The sequence below is a fragment of the Ambystoma mexicanum genome, chromosome 5p, assembly GCF_040938575.1.
Source record: "Ambystoma mexicanum isolate Mex_15411 chromosome 5p, UKY_AmexF1_1, whole genome shotgun sequence".
Classification (NCBI taxonomy): Eukaryota; Metazoa; Chordata; class Amphibia; order Caudata; family Ambystomatidae; genus Ambystoma; species Ambystoma mexicanum.
In genome coordinates, this window is record NC_090930.1 from 465,591,947 (window position 1) to 465,611,272 (window position 19,326).

The window sequence follows — 19,326 nt, forward strand, 5'->3', positions numbered from 1 at the left end:
GAACTAACAACAGGAACACCCCTTCGTTGGTCAGAATGGCACAAACAATACTACCTCTGCCCCCCTGTTCCTAATCCTGAGAAGGAGCTGCACAATCTGGTGGGAAGTGAAAGATGTCAAGGAGATCCTGTGGAGAGGTTGGCATCAGAGCATCCTACCCCCAAGCTTGAGGGTGAGGACATCTTAAGAAAAATATGCATGTGGAGAGTTTCTTGGGTAGGCAAAACACATCCAGAACCAGGATTCCAAATCTCTGGCACATCTGAGGTATTCCAACAGATTTGCCAGAGATAGGGAACACCTCAGGGTGGAGTAACATGTCCTCAGAGGGATAGAAATGTCTATTTAATCTGTTGACCGGCACATTATCCAACCCTCCGAGGTATGAGTTATGAGACCTCTTACGATTTATTAAAAGCTGCTCTCTAATATTGTTGTACACATCTGCTACATCTGTACCTTGCCCAGCTCCCTGACGGGAGCATGCGGCTACTTGTTATCTACATAGGGGGAACACGCTATTCCCATTTGTATTGTATTTATATAGGGCCTTCGCCAAAGCTCTGTGCATAATAAAACGGTACAATGATCGATGAGGACAAACGTTACAATCAAATTAAAATATTATTGAAGGGAGAACGAAAGAAAGTGTTACTTGAGACACAGACGACAATTGGAATAAGATGAAACAGAACTAATAGAAAGTGGCAACAGGTTCCAATGCTTCGATGCCAGAAGCGAAAAAGAAAGTAAGGAAGACTGGGCACAAGGGGGTTTAGGAACTGCGAGAAGAGAGCGAGATTGATGGTCTGTGGATAGAAACATGGGAACATAAGTTGCAACCGATACAGCACAGGAGCAGGGGTCTTTGTGAAGACCTTCAGTGCAGACTTTGAACCAAATTGTGGACTACAAAACGAAAATAGCGGGCCTCCATTCCAAAATGATGGAACTGGTGGGCACACTTCATGATTGGGATGCAGAGTTTGGCGTTCAGGAGGACCAGGGGGTCCAGGTAATTCCCCTGGTATTATGGCCATGATGCACTGGAGTGTCTCCATCCAGAAGCGGTTGACAGGCTTCAAATCAAAGACTAGCCTGTCTCCTACCGAAATCCTTGCTGCTAGAAAGATGATGGGGTACGTTTCATTCCCTGCTGACCTACTGGCACTGGTCGGATTGCATTCTTGTCTTCCAATTCCTAACGGCACTGAAGTAAAGGAGCTACCATGTCCAGCTTGCATGGAGCGGGGTAAGCCTTGTTCCTGTTGGAGAAGGTTCAGGAGGAAGCCTCTGTCCTGTGTCCCTTCTGGAGGAATTTGAGCAACTACTGGTCTCAAGAAGACTCCATCCCAACCTTTTTTTAAAGGTGGGAAAAACCCCACAGACTGAACATCCATCACCTCTGTATAATCAGGATCATAAGACTTTGTAGAGGGGATATCACCCTGATAGGCTGATGTGGTTGTGCCTTCTTCCCTCCTAATGTGAACTGCTACCTACAGGAGAAGTGAGCCTAGAATGAACATTGAAAGGAAGGGGTTGCTGTAGATCTCCCTGCTACACAAGTCTCCTTCTGTGGGCTCCTGCATGGTTACATTCTTATAGCATTTGTGCGTGTGATCTTCTTATTGTTCTCCATACAATTGTGCATCATTGAATGGCCTTTTAAGGGTTGCCTTCTAAAAAAGTGAGCCCTGGGTGACTGTCGAAAGGAAGAGGTTGCTGCGTACTTCCTGCTACATGGTCTTCCTTCCGATGGCTGCTGTATGATTATGCTCCTTAAAGCCTTTCTTTGCCCAATCGTGAAATTATTCTCCAAAGAATGTGCCACCATGAAATGAGCAATTGAGGGCTGCACTCTTTTGTGCTGCATCTGAAGTCAGTCTCGGCAAGTTTGAAATTATCTCTACCAGCCAATACACTGAATCCAGCAAGGATGAGCAATTCCAACGTGCTGGCGTCCACATGAAGTGTGTAGGATTTCAACAGGTCTGCATATGCCAGCGCTGGCCCCTCTGTCAAAAACCTAATCTGGGTCTCGATGGATTGTTGGCATGCCCCCATCCAGCGGTCACCAAAGGGGTCCTGTACCAGGTAGAGTACACCATACTCAACAGACAGTAACATAACTTCTTCAGGGCTGGGTACACGGCTCTGGCATTATTAGTAATGCATAGGTGGTCAGAGTGGGCAAGGGAACTGTTGACAACTGTCTTTTATTGTTTTTACCTATTGCAACGTATACCAAATTACTTAAAATGAAGGTATACGTCATTTTTCTTGATTTAAAAACTGCGTTCGAATCAGTGCCCAGAAGAACATTGCAGCAGGTCCTTGAGAAGAGAAATGTACCACAGCCCTTACTAGAAGTGACTAAATTGCTTGGCGTTAAGACCTTAGTGTCAGTTCGGTATGGGACAAGTGGAGAACAAACAAAATTCTTTGAGGTAAACTGGGGGGTTCGGCAAGGGAGCGTCCTGGCTCCCCTCCTCTTCTTGTTTAATATTCTGGTAGTAGTGGATGCTTCGGAACCAGGTGCGTAGGATGGATGCATCTAGAATTGCTTTGAAGAGATGGCCCTGCTTATTTTTTGCGGACGACGTGGCAATCCTTGCAACAACCCCTAAGGGCCTATTTGTGGCGCTTGATATCTTTCTGGTGAAATGTAAGGCCCTCGGGCTAGAAGTAAATGCCAGCAAAACCATGGTATTCAAGCCCCCATTTACTAAATCCCATAACATGAGGGTTACCATAGAGGGCCGAGACCTGGAGCAAGGCAGGTGCTTTCACTATTTGGGGATTAGGTTCAATGAAGCATGAGGCTGGGTTGATCAAGTGACCAAAGCTAAGGTTAACCTCTACAAATATAGCAGAGGCATTTTGTCATTTTTTCCTAACCTCGGTAGTGGGGCAATCTCTCCGACTATGGAGTTGTTTGACAAGCACGCCCTCCTAGCAGCACTACACTGTGCTGAGATAAGGGTTTATACTCCAACTAAAGGTTTATCGGTCATCAAGAATATATTTAAAAAAAATATATTGTTGTTACCACTAAATGCTCCAACCTCTTTGTTACATCTGGACCTACAAACATGGCCTATACCCATCCAGATTACCCTAAAATCAGTCCTGTATTGGCTGCAACGGTGGTCGTCCCCTGGTTTGTCCCCTTACAGGGCTGCATTTAGAGACTTTCTTAACTTGGAGGGTTCTGCCATTTGTGGGTGGTCACGGCATGTGAAAACGATGTTCACAGGGCTAGACGCAAGCCCCCTTTGACTTGTGTCTCCTGAATGTTGCCCCACCTTTGAACCTCATCTGAAGGCAATTAATATGTTGGGGAATTGTAAACACAACCTGGATGAGATCCACCTCCCGCCCCCTACGAGTGCTCTCTGTATGTGTGCTTTACATTAGGATTTCTACCTAAAGCACTTTATACCCATTTTTTGACCCCTTCTAATAGTGGTGAATGCCCCCTCTGTAACACAGCTGATGAATCCTTATTGCACTTTACGTTAATATGCCCTGCCTTCCTTTCCTTGAGGCACAGGTACCTGAGACCCATTTTATTGGTGCTGTGCATAAGAAATACACGTGATGCCATGTTCCTTTTCTCCCAATGACCAAAAGTTCTAAAAATGCTACCACCAAAGGTTCGAACACCAAAATGTCTAAACTATGGTGGTAGCAATGAAAAAAAAAACAGGGGCTGCGGGGGTGTCCTCTGCATTGCCCCGCTCACTTTACTTTATGGTATAGTGAGCGGGGGCTGCGGGGGACACTCCTGCAGCCTTCCGTTTAAAAAAAAAAGAAACGGGGGCTGCAGGGGTGTCCCCCGCATTGTCCCGCTCATTATACTTTATGGTATAGTGAGTGGGGGCTGCGGGGGACACCCCTGCAGCCTTCCGTAAAAAAAAAGATAAGAAAAGGACCCTGCAGTGCCGGTTCCCGATCACAGAAGTGAAAGGGAACTGGTACTGCAGGAACCCAGAGTGAAGATGAGGGTAAGTGGTGTTTGTTTATGTTGGGGGTGTGCTGAGGGTGTGGTTGGGGGGTGTTATGGGTGTGTTCTGTGTGTGGGTGTATGTATGTGTGTTTGCATGAGAAAGGTGGGAACTTTTGGTAGTTTGCACCTTTCTCATACAAACGTTTTGCCCGCGGTGGTTTCAGCTGTGGGCAAATCACTTGGATTCATTTTTTCTATAGCTAGGTATGTCCATTGTGCCTGGCTTTTAAGAATTAGATTTCTGGGGTGTGTGTAAGCTACTGGTGGGGTCTCCTGAGAGGCTGCACCCTTTGCTCTCCTCTCAGGGCTCCCCAGGTGGAGACATCAATTTCAGGAGATTTTTGTATTTAAACTTTTTAGGCCAAACCTGTCTTATGTCAATTTTTCCCAGTGTGTATTTTTATGTATCAATCCTCTTTTTTATGTGTGTGGCTTTGTTTTGTATGTGCTAATGGTTAACCCAAATAAAGCTTTTAAACTGATAACTTCTTCTGGGTGGATTTATATCTCTTGGTTAGCTCAGCGAGTTGCCGACTTAATTTGGCAAGGTTTGTCACAAAGCATCTGTAACCACTACAGAACCCAAAAAACTCAGAAGCCCTTCAAGGTCGCAGGACGGGACATTCACGCAGAGCTACGATTTTTGCTTGATTGATGGGGATGCTGTTCTCTCAGGCAATTTGTCCAATGTACTTGACACTCTTGCATCAGAATTGCCATTTCACCAAGGAAATCTTCAGCCATTGCTCTTGTAGTAGGTCCAAAACCTTCAGAAGCCACTGATTGTGCTCCTCGAGGGTGTGCCCAAAGATGATGATGCCGGCGAGATACACCAACACATTCAGAAGGTTTGTGTTCCCCACAGTCTTTGCAATCAGCTTCTGTTTTCTCCTGGTCATCGGGTGCATTGGTATTTCATAGCATTCCCTCCTTAAGTCCAAAACACTAAACCACTGACTCATAAGGCAGTTGAGAGCCTTGTTCACACAGGGCTGGTGTATAGGTCAGGCATTCTGTCTTTTTAATTTGTGATAATCAATGCGAATGAGGGTCATATTTAATTTGCGAGCCACCATGATCTTGATGCATCCGAGTTCCATGTATTATTCCTGCTTTTAACCGTTCTTCAAGGTGAGCTCTGGCATCCTCGATATCATCGGGTGCAAGCCTGTGGGACCCTTCTCGAAAAAAGGAGTTTATGTTACACTGACGTGGTGCTCCACATCATTTGCCCCTTCTTGGTCACGGTTGCATGTTGGGAGCACGTAATCTTTCCAGGCCAACTACTCCCTCAATTGGTTTTTCCGTGTATGCAAGTGCAGAGTCCTCAAAGTCTTTTTTCCTGGCATCAAATGATAGCACAACTCACTCTGTAGTGTGTTCCTTTGCTGCTGTGGCAACCAGGTGCAACTGTGCAATAATCAATAAACCAGGGATATGAATGGCCTTGTCCGTAATATTCATAGTAGACAACCGTAAATTGCATATCTCACGGTCTGATTCAGAGAGGATTATTTATTATTTATTTAATCTCATTTGTTTATTTGTATGGCGCTGAAAGCCTGCAGGCATCAGGGCGCACAATTACACAGGTTTACAAACACAGAGGGACGGGACAAGGGAGAGGAGCAAAGGCCCTTAAATATATGTTAAACTGGAATGGTGCGCTGTATCAGTAGTCCCGCTGGGAGTGACTCCTTCTTTGATGCTTCCATACCCAGCTGGCATTGACAGGGGTGGTGGCAAGTCAGACACGGACGGGCACCATGTGACTGGTCTTGGATGGCACAGTTATTTGTTGCACAAAAGTGTGGGAGGTCCCATACTGAGAACGAACATGGTGCAAATAATCTGTTCTATGGAATTTCTTCCACTCAGCAGGGTCTGCAACCACGTTTAAGCTCACTGCACCCTTCACAAAGGAGAAATATCCATTTGCCCATGAGGACAGTCCAGCACTGAAATGCTGGCAATTCTATAGTATCTAGTCAATTCATCTAAAACCATTCCATCTAATACCATTCCATCGAAATGTTTCCATCTAAAAGATTTCCATCTAATGCATGTTTTTGGGGGGTAAAGGGTTAATTTTTGTTCAGGTGTATTTTAAAGGGTAAAAAAGGGGCTTTTCCCCAAAAAGGAAGAACAAAAAAGACAAAAAAATGCATTAGGTGGACATTTTTTAGATGGAAACATTTAAATGGAATGGCATTAGATGCAATGGTTTTAGATGAAATGACCATAAACCAATTCTATTCTGAACAAGAGTACCATCAGCAGCCCCAGACACATTTTCTGTTGATAGATAGTGAGTGGTGTGGACATCCCCTATTGGGCCATTAAGCAGCAACCTTTATCACAGTTCTTTGTGCATGTATGCCTCTCGGCATGTGATGCACAGTCCAGCTGGATAGTAAGTGAGGCTTGCCCATGCCCAGGACATGGTTGCCAAGTCATTAAATATAGAGGCATTGATAGCTATGATAACAAGTGTCTTTGGATTGGCGTTCTGATTGCTGCACACCAATGTCAACATATTGATTGTTGGGGTTGATGGCAACACTGTCCTGAGGCAGCTTCAGACTGATCTGTATGTACCCTGGGTATTGGCCAGGGCAATCACCTAGTCCAGTCATGTTAAATCCCAACAGGGGTTCCAATGGAATGTGGCATTTGTGACGATTCGCCAGGTATCCTCACTTCTCCCCAAGAGGGTGCCCTTTCCCATGAGGCTAGGGTGGTGCGGCTGCTACAGAATAGTCCCCTTAGGGGTGGTTTAATGAGGAAGGACCTCATAGGGAGGGACTCCCCGTCTGGGGATAAGGACTATCGCCTGGGGTATAGCACTTTGGCCAACATCGTACCCCAACCTTCCCTACCTCCCCTTCCATGCCAAACTACTTTCTGGAAAATAGACCCATGTATTTCTGTAGTGTAGGAGAAACAGCCAAAACAGAAAGTACCAGGACGAAGAGCACTGAAGACATGAACATTACTGGCTGTGCTACTACTACTCAAGCCCAGCCGGGAGAGGCAGCCAGTGTGGAAACCATCCAGTTTCGAATCCTGTCGACTGACCAGAGAAAATGAAGAGCGCAGGATGCCAGTGAAGTGCTGAGGGGGTTCTCCATGGGTCCAGCTGGCACAGACCCGAACACGAAGCAGGAAGAGCAAGCCGAGCAGTCCAGTGGAGAGCGGAGCTGCCACGCTGCTGCAGAGCCAGAGAAGAGAAACCTGAATGACCCGAAAGACATACCCCAGGCCAGGAAGTCCCCGTGGTCTACCGCAATCCCAGAAAAGGTAACGGGAGGTACAAGAGACCTTGAGTGGCTTACTGCATGCCCAGTAGTAAGCATCAAACTATTGGGACGGCTAAACTGAGCATCCGAGGAGAACTTCCTTGTTGCAGTGACATCAATAAGCCCACATACCAGAAGGTAAGGTTCTCGGACCCGACCACAATTGTGCTGAGCATCCGAGGAGATCTTCCTCATCGCAGTGGCATCAATAATCCCACTGACCACCAGGGAAGGGTCTGGGACCACAACACAAGGGAAATGTTCCTCAGAGGAGAGCTTCCTCCTCCCAGTGGTGACAACAAGCCCACTGATCACCTTGGATGCTCAATGCGCTGGTATTGGGGTCCCAGACCCTACTCTGGTGAACTTCCTCATCACACGGGCAGCACAGCAACAAGCCGACCGACCACCAGAGAAGAGTCTGTGACCTTAACCCAAGTGAACTAAGCCAAAGAGGAGAAGGTCCTCGTTGCAGTGGCATCAATAAACCCACTGACCACAAGAGAAGTGTCTGGGACACCGACTTAAATATAGTAAGCATCCGATGAAAGCATCCTCAGTCTCGGGGAAGAGTCCACTGAGGCCCCGAGAAGGATTTGGGTCTTTGTTACTTCCATAAGAAGGGGGTGAGAGAAATTCCAAGTTATGAAAAAGAACTCTCAAATCCCAGGAGAAGGGAGTAATTCTCCTGGTTGAGATACTGAAAATATTTTTGATACACTGGAGAGATGCCAGGGGAAGAGTGTCGTTCCCCCTGGCTTCGTCGTGAACTATATTGGAATGAGCAGACTAATACCAGAAGAAGGGAGGCATTCTCTCCTGGTCTTGAACGTTGAAGACACTGAACAATCATTGATCAAGAGATGTCAGGGGAAGGGAATCATTCCCCCTGGCTTTGGTGTGGACTATATTGGAGTGTGTGAACCAATACCAAGGAAAGGGAATCAGTCTCCTGGTTCTCAAAGTTGACTGGTGCAAAGGGTTGTTGGAACCGCAAGCCAGGGGAATTGGGACTTTGCCCCTTGCAACCTTTTGACAAAGAACATTTCTGGGAAGATCACCCAAATACCATGAAAAAGGAGTCATTCTCCTGGATAAGGAACGTTCTGTTGACTTATTCTTTAGTTATAGTGTAAGGGATAGAAGAATGTTGTGACACAGGATGGTGGAGTTTGATTTTGAAGGACATTCTGGCAGATATTTTAGTATTAGGTTAAGGCAGGGAAACCCCTTTCAGAAGATAGGGATAGTGAGGGGTTCGTCCTTTTGGATGAATACATGTTTTTTTATCAACCACAATGCCACCCTTGTGTCAGCATCCTTCTTTGACACCCTTACACATTGGTTTTGCAAGTAATAGGGTTCATAGACAATAGTTGCCCACCACCCACTGTCGAGAAAACCCTGAGTTGTCCTTCCCTCAATGATCATTTGCACAATTATCTGGGGCCCAATGAGTCCTTCAGTCTGGGTCGACCAACTTCCACATGCTGGGCAGAGTTTGGGTGCCTTTGCAAGAATGCAGAGGGAGATGGGTGAGTCAGGTGAGCTGGGTAGCTGGGGCAGTTCACTTGGGCTATAGGATTCAATTCTTAGTGTAAGAACCCACTCGCTGTTGATAGCGACATTGTTGGGTGTAGGCATGTTTTCTGGCTGTGTGGCTGGGCAACATTCTTTTTCACGTTGTTGGTGTTTGAGCACACTAGTGCTGGAGACACTGGGCCGATGTCTCTGCAGCCTTGGACAATTTACCAGCTTCTGCATATGGGTGCCCTAGGATAGCAAGAGTCTATGTATTGCTGATCTTTGATGCCTTCTCAGCCAGGGTGGTCACAGAAGGGGCTGAGTTGTCCAGGCTTTATGCTTGCATGGTCTGGTTCATCCAGAGGTGGCAGTGGTGAATGAGGACACAGAGTCTCTAGGTTGCACAGCTTTCTCAGTTACAATGATGGCAGCTATGATATGATATGATATATGATATGGCCTATGGAGCGGAGCGAGAGCAGAGGGAGAGCAGTCGTCTGCAGTCTTTCTACGCTGTCTACGCCTTGAGAAGCACCTTAAACCCCTCATTTTCCGCGGAGCGGTGAGCGGAGCGAGAGCAGAGGGAGAGCAGTCGTCTGCAGTCTGCTGCAGACAATGCAGACAACAGAGTTGCAAAAACTGAGTGTAACATCTGAGACGCAGCCCTTTCAATCGGTAAACACCACTACAATGGACCACTCTTCAGAAGTATCCCTCCGAATTCTACGGAGTTCCCTGAAGCCGAATGAAGAAATGAAAATAAAACCCAAACCTACGGTGACTATTCAAAAACAGAAAGAACAGAAAAAACAGCGCCTACCACCAAAAACAAGGATAGTCGTACCTTCGACCACCAAAACTTCAATAAACACGGCGAAAATCATCTTTTTCCTGACCCAATCACCAGGGGTCACAGTAAAACAACAACAGGGGCCTGAATCCATTCATGGGATCGAGGCAGGATCTCAGTGTGCCTCGATGACCTCCTTTGTGCCAACAAACACGCCAACAAGTTCTTTGATCGACACAACCTTAAATAGGTTGGACAGTTCAGACTCATACGTAGAAGGGGTAATAACAGAACTACCTGAGAAATTCACTGAAGCAAACAAAAACACTTTACCAGTCTTACCTGTGTCCCCGGTTTCTCCGTCGGCACGGACTCATGGAACGAGGCTCCTGGACGCCGTGAGTTTTGAAGGAGCACGGTCGCTTCGTCCCCTTCCCTCTGGCAACCACTCCCCCGCCCGGCAGGCTCTGCCTTCCCGTCTCGGAAACGAGACGAGCGGCGCACGGGACTCTCCCGTCGGAGGATGGGTGGCCCGCGCTCCTGTGCATCCGGCCACGGGCAAAGGGTGTGTGGCCCCGGGAGGGGGCAGGATAAAGGAGATAGAAATTGGGAGCGCTCATAAAGAGCGAAACGCGGCCGCATTTCAAACTCTGAACATTGCTGGAAATCAGAGCTTAAGCAAGGAGAAAACTTCAAGCTCAAAGCCCGCCCAGAACGACGCCAGCTTGCAGCCTGATGTAAGGGGCCCCATTAGGGGAACCACGACGGGCGAAGCTGGCAGCACAAATTCAACGACCAATACGGTAGAGGCTCAATATCATGCCGTGCAAGAATCGGCATTAAACAAACCTGATTCTCACGTTGCCCCCCCAGAAACAGTTGGAGAGGAATCCTCTGCACATGGAATCGAGGATGCTGGGGGTAATGAGTTGTGTGGGACACCAATGGAGCTGCCTACCCATCAAAGGAATCCATGTGCACCTATGCATTTGGACTCGACTTTAGAACTGGAGACAGCTACTATAGGGGAATTACCAATCAAAGTCTAACAGGAATTTCCCAAACAAAGCCAAAAAAGAAAGAAATTGTCCTCGTCAAATGTAAAAACAAAAGCATATAGAGCCAGGAAAACAGGAAAATCAACCCTACCGGCTCCCCTTTTGTCGAGTGCCCTGAAAGATTTTATAAACAAACAATTCAAAAGAAAACTAGACCACACAAAAGAATTGTCAGACGCAGAAATTCTAGAGGCCATCCAGGATTTACCGCCAGTGAGTAAATCACGGAAACTAACCTCAGGTGTGTCTGGGCTGCGAAACCAGGCTCAGACGCAAGCGCCTGGAAGAAACCAACTAAGGGGAGATAAAGAAATCTTGGAAGCCCCGAGAAATAAAGAGCAACTTGAGAGGGGCGAACCAAGGAAAGAACATACATCTGATCCAAATACAGAGAGTGACAAAAATCCAGAAACTAGGAACACAGAGGGAGAATTCCGATCTCCCATGGAAAAATCGCACAGGCAGGAGGCAAACCAACAAGAGGCGTCCAAATTGTGGAGCCCTAAAAGCCCTGAACAGGACTTACAAATTTCGTCCATGCCCAAAAAAGCCCAACCACGAAAATCTAGTCTACACGTAACGTCACCCGACATACGCCCTCTCCCAGAACATCGATCTCCAGAAGTGGAGATTTCCAATCTGGAAGGTCTTAGGTTTGCCGCAAACCAAGCATCTCAACAAACATCCAATCTCAGATCACCTCCAAAAAATTGAAGACTGAGTGAAATTGCAACCCCAGGAAACAAAGAGTCTCCTTAAAAAAAACAGACCTTCCAATAATTATGTCAGCTATCACCATTGCCCTAGCTCCGTTCGGAAAGCTTTATGAAGCAATTAACGATTCATAAAAGACAGTTCGGTTCTGACCGCTATGATGCATAGTAAATTGATTTTCGTCAAAGGTTTTATTACAGCGTTGGACCAAAAAAACAAAAAGCGCAGTGACATTTGGAACAAAAAGCTGAGTAGGCTAGAAGACTTAATGTCCCGTCTAAATCAAGCCCCCTCGGCCACTGTAGAAAGGCAATCTCAGACTGAAGGGCCTTCTGTGCCTCGAGATTTGGCACCGGTCTTTAAAAGGCGAATAGAAAAACATCCCCAAAGTATCGCAACAATGTCTAATCAACAGAAAACGATTGAATCACTAGAAATGGTAACACCTGCAACTAAAAGCAAACCATTACTGAAAATCGCAAGAAGCAATGAACTGAGAGAAAATGGAGAACAAACATTGTCGGCCCTGGATCCCCTGATGGCAAGGAGAAATAACCAAAAGGAACCAGCAAAAGCAATCATGAACTTACAGGTGCAAACCGATAGTGTAAATAACTCAGTAATTTGCACGTCTTCCTCTCCGAGATCGGTTGAAGAGTTCATAGCGCAGAGCTCAATAATAGATTTAAGCCAGCACCTAGACGGAGCCAAAGAGGTCCCAATGAACCTTACGGCCACGAAAGGCACTCATGTCCAAACTACAAATCCTACAACAGTATCCAACACTCGGGCACAAGAAAAGAAATCGGAAGGAAACGACTCCACCCATGTTCCAGTCTTGCCGGCCTGTGACCAACAAAAACAACTTGAAGAAGCAGTCCCTAAGTCCTTTCGAAAAAAGAGTCCACCGAGAAGCGTGAGGGAAGATCATATGAGACATAGGGGTCCGTCTTTACTGGAGACACCTCTTTTTAAGATTGAACAAACATCTTCAGTTGACCGGTACATGGTCTTTAACCGCAACACGATGCTGAAAACTCTCAAAAAGACTGAAACTCTGCAAAACCTAAAATCGGACGATTTCACACTAATCGAGCCATATCACAGAAAAAAACTAGCAAAGGCGTATCTGCATATTAAGCAGAGCGCCCTGAAGGAACTGTCTCGTGACGCCTATTCGGAACTAACTCACATGGGATATAACTTATTCGAGATCCCCACTGCAATCCCTAAAGACTCTTCAAGATACATCCACAGTACTTCCCCAAAAAGGAACTACAGGTTCAAATCTAGAACCGAAGATCTACATAGATCTGGAAGAAGAGGTCAAAGTCCAGCGACAGAAGCCCAGCGGCTACCTAAGTCAAGAAGTGACAAAAGACTTGAATACAGACAAGAGAGGAGACAAAACTTTAAGTCTGTTTGAGACAAAAAACCAGCTACATCATTACGTTTCCGTGATCAGGAACACAGATCTTCATTGACGGAGATCCCGTCACCAAGAAAACCAACTAAACCAATTAACTGTGAATCAGAAAAAGTAACAATGAAGGGCAAATGGAGCTGGTTTCGCAGTATTCTAACGCCAGGGCAAGGAAAATAGCAATCACCTGGGGATGCAAAGTCAAGGCTATCTGCATCCGACTCGTCAACGATAACTTCAGTAAACAACATCTTAAATATAGCGTCTTGGAACACCAGGGGACACGTACACCTCACCAACTCTGAGAGCCATGATCTCAGCTGTTACGACATCATATGCCTTCAAGAGACTTGGCTGCGTGAAAAACCGACACTCGACGGCTACTGTATTGAAATATCCCCGGCCCATAAGGGACCACTTGGCTGCCCGTCATCAGGTCTACTTACAGCGATCCGGATTGGTTCCGGGGTAGAAATAACAACGGTGGTAAAGAGGACGTATGAAATCCTGGCAGTTCTGACCACATGGAATTCAAGAACCCTCAAGACCAAACCTGGAACACAAGATGCAGTAGCTATAATAAACGTGTATTGGGATTCCCCAAAAGACTTCAACAGAAAACATGTGCAAAGAAGTAACAAACACAATCGATGAAATTGCTATAAACTACAAATCTTTCGACATCATGATTTGTGGTGACCTAAACTCCAACTGCGCAGGGCCCAGCTCGAACCAAAGAAATCCATCTACAAACTCAAACTCGTTAAATAGGGGTTTGGCCTGGAATAGAATCATGAAATCTCGCAATCTTCACAACTCGGCCACAGTGACGAATTCCGAATCTCTGCTTCCGACTTGGGAAAGTGATGCATCCGCGGCAACTCTTGATTACATCTTTGTCTCCGATTCTCTACATCGCAACATCGTCTCCTTCAATGTCATCAAAACAAAACACAGTGATCATAACCTACTACATCTTAAATTCCAACATAAGGGGACCGTAGCGCAATTTTACGCTCCTGAAATTGAGACAAATTCACAACACACCCGTCTACGAATGATTGCTTCAGATGTCTCCAAACTTAAAGCCCAGTTCACAACCTTAATCTCTGATCCAACATTGCAAGATGATGTGGCTAGATCGAGCTACATTCCTCTTCTCCTGGCCTTTAAGAAGCCAAGAAAAACACTGAACACGCAGTTGATCCAGCACACCCACGAATACAATGCAACTTTGGTTGTAAAACGCAGAGCCTTAAGAAAATTAAGAAGAGAAGCAAGAGGCTCGAATCTCATATCACTGTGGGATACTCTAAAAGTGGAAACCAGAAGCTACAAACAATGGCTGAAACACTCAAGAAACCTGCTCTATCAAGCTGACGCTGAGCAGATGTTGAAGGCACTAGCAAACAAAAAATCCTGTGACTTCTGGGCACTGATAAACAAATCAAACAAGACCTCTAATTCACATATGATAAATCCAGTTCCAGAAGAAAACTGGAATGCTCACTTCTCGAAGCTGTTCCAACAACCGGAAGAAAACAAGGATGCGTTTCTCAGAGCGGCGGAGGCACCATGGGTGGATTTGTCTGACGTGAGTGACATCAAATTCACAATAATGAAATTAAATTCATCAAGAGCAGCCGGACCGGATGGACTAGCAAACTGCTATCTAAAGGAACATCCAGACGAGTGGTCTAATCTCATAAGTGCAATCTTCAAACTATATAGAGAAAAAAGAACAGTACCGGAATCATGGTCAAAAGCTTTGATCGTCCCTATTTTCAAAAAAGACTCAAGAGATGACTCTGTGAACTACCGGCCGATAGCTCTCCTGGATGTCATTGGGAAGATTTTCGCCTCCATCCTTCTGTCTCATTTTCGGAAATGGGCGGCCTCAGCAATTTGCTTTGATCCTTTACAGACTGGATTTCAGAAGAACTCAAGCACCAGCGCAAACATTATGTGTTTGACCCTACTCAAAGAAAAAGTCCTGACTGGAGGCCCTCGAATTTTCCTTGCTTTTGTTGATCTATCTCAGGCTTTTGATCAAGTGGACAGGCAGAAACTCATGCCGAAACTGAAGACCTGGGACTGTCTAAATGCAATCTTGGAGCCCATAGTCAGCCTTCATACCAACACTAGTATAAGAGTCCGCCTAAACAACGCAGGCCTCGCATCAAAACCCATCCAAATATGTTGCGGGGTAAAGCAAGGCTGCCCCCTGGCCCCAGCGCTGTTTATATCATTCTTGGGAGACTTTAAGGATAGTCAAAGCAAGACCAGAACATTTCCACCTAAAATAGGTGTGACACAAATCCCTAGACTGTTGTACGCGGACGAACTAATTCTACTCGATCTTACCCAGGTGGGCCTCCAACGCCAACTGGATAATTTGTCATCATATATTCATGAAAATAACCTGGAGATTAACAAAGCCAAAACTAAGATATTGATTTTACAAAAAACTGCAACTAAAAAAAAGGAGCGGTTTCACTGGCATCTCAACGAAACACAAATTGAAGTGGTGGACTCATTCAAATATCTGGGTGTCCACCTGGATAGCTCGAAGAAATCTGGCAGTATGCAAGCCATTTTATGGTCGAAAACCAAAAATTTGACAGCACAGCTAAGAATGGTTGACCGAAAATATGGAAAGTTCTCACTCCAACCTGCCATAAACTACTATAAGGCAAAGATCGTTCCATCACTGACTTATGGCATGGACGCCACCCCCTCCATTCCTCCCTTAATTTGGCAAAAATTGGAAGGTCATATATGGAGAGCCGTCTTGGGTCTTCCAAACTCAACCCTGATAGCCCCAATCAGGCGTGAACTTGGCCTTCTGTCTTTGAAGGCTGTAGTGGATCATAGCTCTCTGCAACTATATAGAAAAATTATTCACCCTGAGAGTCCCAAAAACTACCAAATAATGGCATCAGAACTGGAAAAAGGTTCAAATCGGACTATGAATCAGTGGGCCGCCGACCACAAACAAAAACTACAGCAAATAGTGTGTACTGAAGCAGAACTCAAAGAAAACCCAACTAGGATAAAAACAAAACTTGAATGTTGGGACTGGATCAATACGATTGATTTAGCTTCATCGTTTAAACTTCTAGTACACCTTCCCATGAACACCAACAAATTAAAAGAACCGATGGCATACTGTAAAAAATACCCTGACAAACTACTGATGAGAACCCTTTTAAAAGCTCGCCTAAACGTCTTACCGACTGGAGAAATCTTAGCGATCAGAGCGGGCTTGGAGAAACTACCCTGCAGACTCTGTGCAAATCCTGATGACATTGAATCGATAAAACATATATTGATGCGATGCCCTGCTCTTCACCAGGCCAGGATCACCTATTGTTCTACCTTGATGGCCACATCATTTGCAGGGAATGAAGGTATTTGGTGGAAGCGCCTGATTACAGGTGAAAAGACTCTATGGCACACGGCGACTGCTAAACTTTTAAACCTGGCTTTCGAAAGAATAAAAGATACTCTGGAAGTTAGGATCTAAATGCATAAACAACGAAGTAAAATGCAAGGCACGAATCACTCAATAGACAAAATCAGAAAGGACTTCTCTCAGTTTAGAAAGCGCTCTTGTAAAAATCTTTTTTATGATTAAATACAAGTATAAAAAATATATATATATATGATATGGCATTTATAACGTGCCTATAAACAATTATTTCAATGACTAGGGGACCAAAGTGTTTTGCATACGTAGGCAGAACAGCCAATAGAGAGACCGCCTGGGCTGCAGCAGCAAGGTCTTTAGCAAACACCACAGGCATACTGTTGGGCTGCAGGCAAAAACTTTACATCCCTCGAGTGGTTGTGGGGACAGTCGAAATAGAGTCTCTCTGGGATATCACAGGCATGGTATCTGTCTTCAGTGGGATTGATGGTGGTGCAGGCAGTACAGGAGCAACCATAGTCTTTGCTTCAGTGTTGGGCATTGCTAGTGTAGGGATTGGAGCTTGGGGTACAGACTGGAAAAGGGCCAGGCTTACGTGTAGGGCTGAAATATACTGAGGTATAGGTGGCGATTTCTGGCAGACTCTGGGCAGAAGGGCAGCACATCTTTCAGCTATCATGGCAAAGTTCATAGAGGCAATGCAAGTCTGAAATGATTGTCATTCTCCCCACCGGTTGCATGATTCCCATGGTTTTAAGGGGCAAGCACGTTGATGGCGTGTCTGTGGATCATGGGCATGGTGGTACGGCTGGATCCACCCTAACCTAGATGCGGAGGCAGGGTGCAGGTGTAGTGGCTACACAGAGTTGTGCTTGGAGTATGTTGATTGTGTAGCACTTGTCTTCCACCTCCTGCATCACATTCAACTGAGGCTCAAGAGGAGGCTTCAGCACTTGTAATGATGAGCCATGAACAGTGACCTTTTTCCCGCCAAGGTACGGTGTGGGATGCCTACTAGTTCCCCCCTCAGGAAGCATACCTAACAAATTAGCACATAATCAGTTGGCAACAACAGGAGTCTGTCTCTTAGTCTCAGTTGCAGGAGCATGAGTGGCACATTATTGGCCTCTTGGAGCACTTCTCTGACCTAGGGGGTGGAGAGTTGGCATCTCCCCAGAGAAAGTCTGCAAGTGAGTGTTCTGTCCACTCTCTGAAGGTGTGCCCATGGCCACTCTCATAGCCATCCTGGAGATGGATCGGTGCCTGGCACCGGTGCTGACAAACTAGGGTAGGGAAAAGAGGTTCAGCTGGCTGGCACAGAGCACAGTAAGTGGAATGAGTGGTGGAGGAGAGGTAGCAGCTCCAGAGGCTCCTTTGTCAGATACTGATGGAGAGGACTGAGCCGATGACCCAGGCTGGGGCCTAAAACAGATGGGGCCACAGCTGGTATGCCTGTTCCAGGCCAGTCCACAAGTGTCCATACCTGATGATTGTTTAAAGTGGGGCTTCTTCTAGAAATGTTTGTGGCCAAAGCATGCGGGTTAGCATCTTGTGGGATACAACACAACAATAAGTTGAGGTCTCTAGTGCCAGGGGGTTTCTCCAAACAACTCCCTCTCCCTTGGATGGTCAGTAAGGGTGCGGTCTGCAACAGCACAGTGGCTGCTGGCATGTCCCAGGGGACCTCTTCTAATGCAAAACGGGCCGGTGGCCTCAACCGGTTACTCTCCAGCAGTCGGATAGATTGTAATGTGTCCATGCTGGTGGGTGTGGACAATGAGATTAACATTCAGGTGTGTGAGATATATTGACACACTCAGCTGTGCTTTAACCCATCACTTTGCTGCATTGGTGCAAGAAACAGCAAAATGGCTGAGCTGGCTCCTGTGTGTGCCAAGATCTCAAAATTGTGTTTTTACAACAAGCAAAAAAAAATGGCTGCAACACCCTGCCACACACATTTCAGGTGGGGTGGAACAGAGTACACACTGCAGGAATGTGCCAGTGTGCCCTGCAACATTTAACGTGGAGAGAAGTAAATAGGCAGCATTGCCTTGCTGAAAACCCCAAAATTCCTTTTTTTCACCCTTTAAAAAGGCTGTTTTGAGGCTAAATCCATCCATTTACTATGAAACGACTGTGATTGAAAAGGTCCTGCCATGCCCAGGAGAAGTCATTGTGCATTAGCAAAACTAGGCCTAGTTTATGAGTGACAGGCCCAGTTATCTTAGCTTGGAAAGAAATCAACAAGGATCTTTATTTTCACTAACACAGCAACACACATTCATTTTCTTTACAATGTAGCAAACATCAGCTGTCTTCAAAAGAACTTTAACTATCTGAGCCTGGTCAGTTTCAAATACCAGTGTTCAGATAAAACTCATGATTCAAAGAAAAATGACTTCAGCTGCAAGGACATTGTGGAAATCTAAGTGAGCTGCCCAAAACCGAATTAAAGAAAGAAATGTCAGCTTGCACCACGTGTGAAAATAGGCTGCTTACAAAATAAGGAAAAAACGAATGTTTATGTTTTAAAACAGTACACTGTAAATAAAAGTTTTACTTGTCTTTAGAAATATAAAGGGGTTTGTCACTGGGGAGAATATATCACATGTGTTATTTGATGTAACAGGCTTATTCAATTCTGGATTTAAAATCAAAAGTGAAAGATGTTAAACCGAGGGTGGCTTGAGTTACAAAGTTGAAAAACAGGTTTTCTGCCAAAAGGGCTATCTCTCCCAGCAGATCCTGCCAACCCACTGATAATTATAGGGTGGAACAGACTTGTGTCTCTGTTGGAACCCAGGACAATGGAGCTCTCAGGAAGGAAGCCTAAGGTGTGAAAGACCCTAAAACTTCAATCCGGCTGAACGTACTCCCTATCCTGCCTGAAAGAAAATGCCAGTTGGTGTCAGCTGGAAAGATAAAAATGACAGACAGTGACTCCCATTTGTTCTAAAGACTATTCCATAGGAAACCTTAAGGACTTGTAACTCAGCAACCAAAATTGGTAAAAATTTGGAATTTGTACAGCGTAAAAGTGAAAGTGTGGGCTGTATTCTGAAACTTGGTAGAA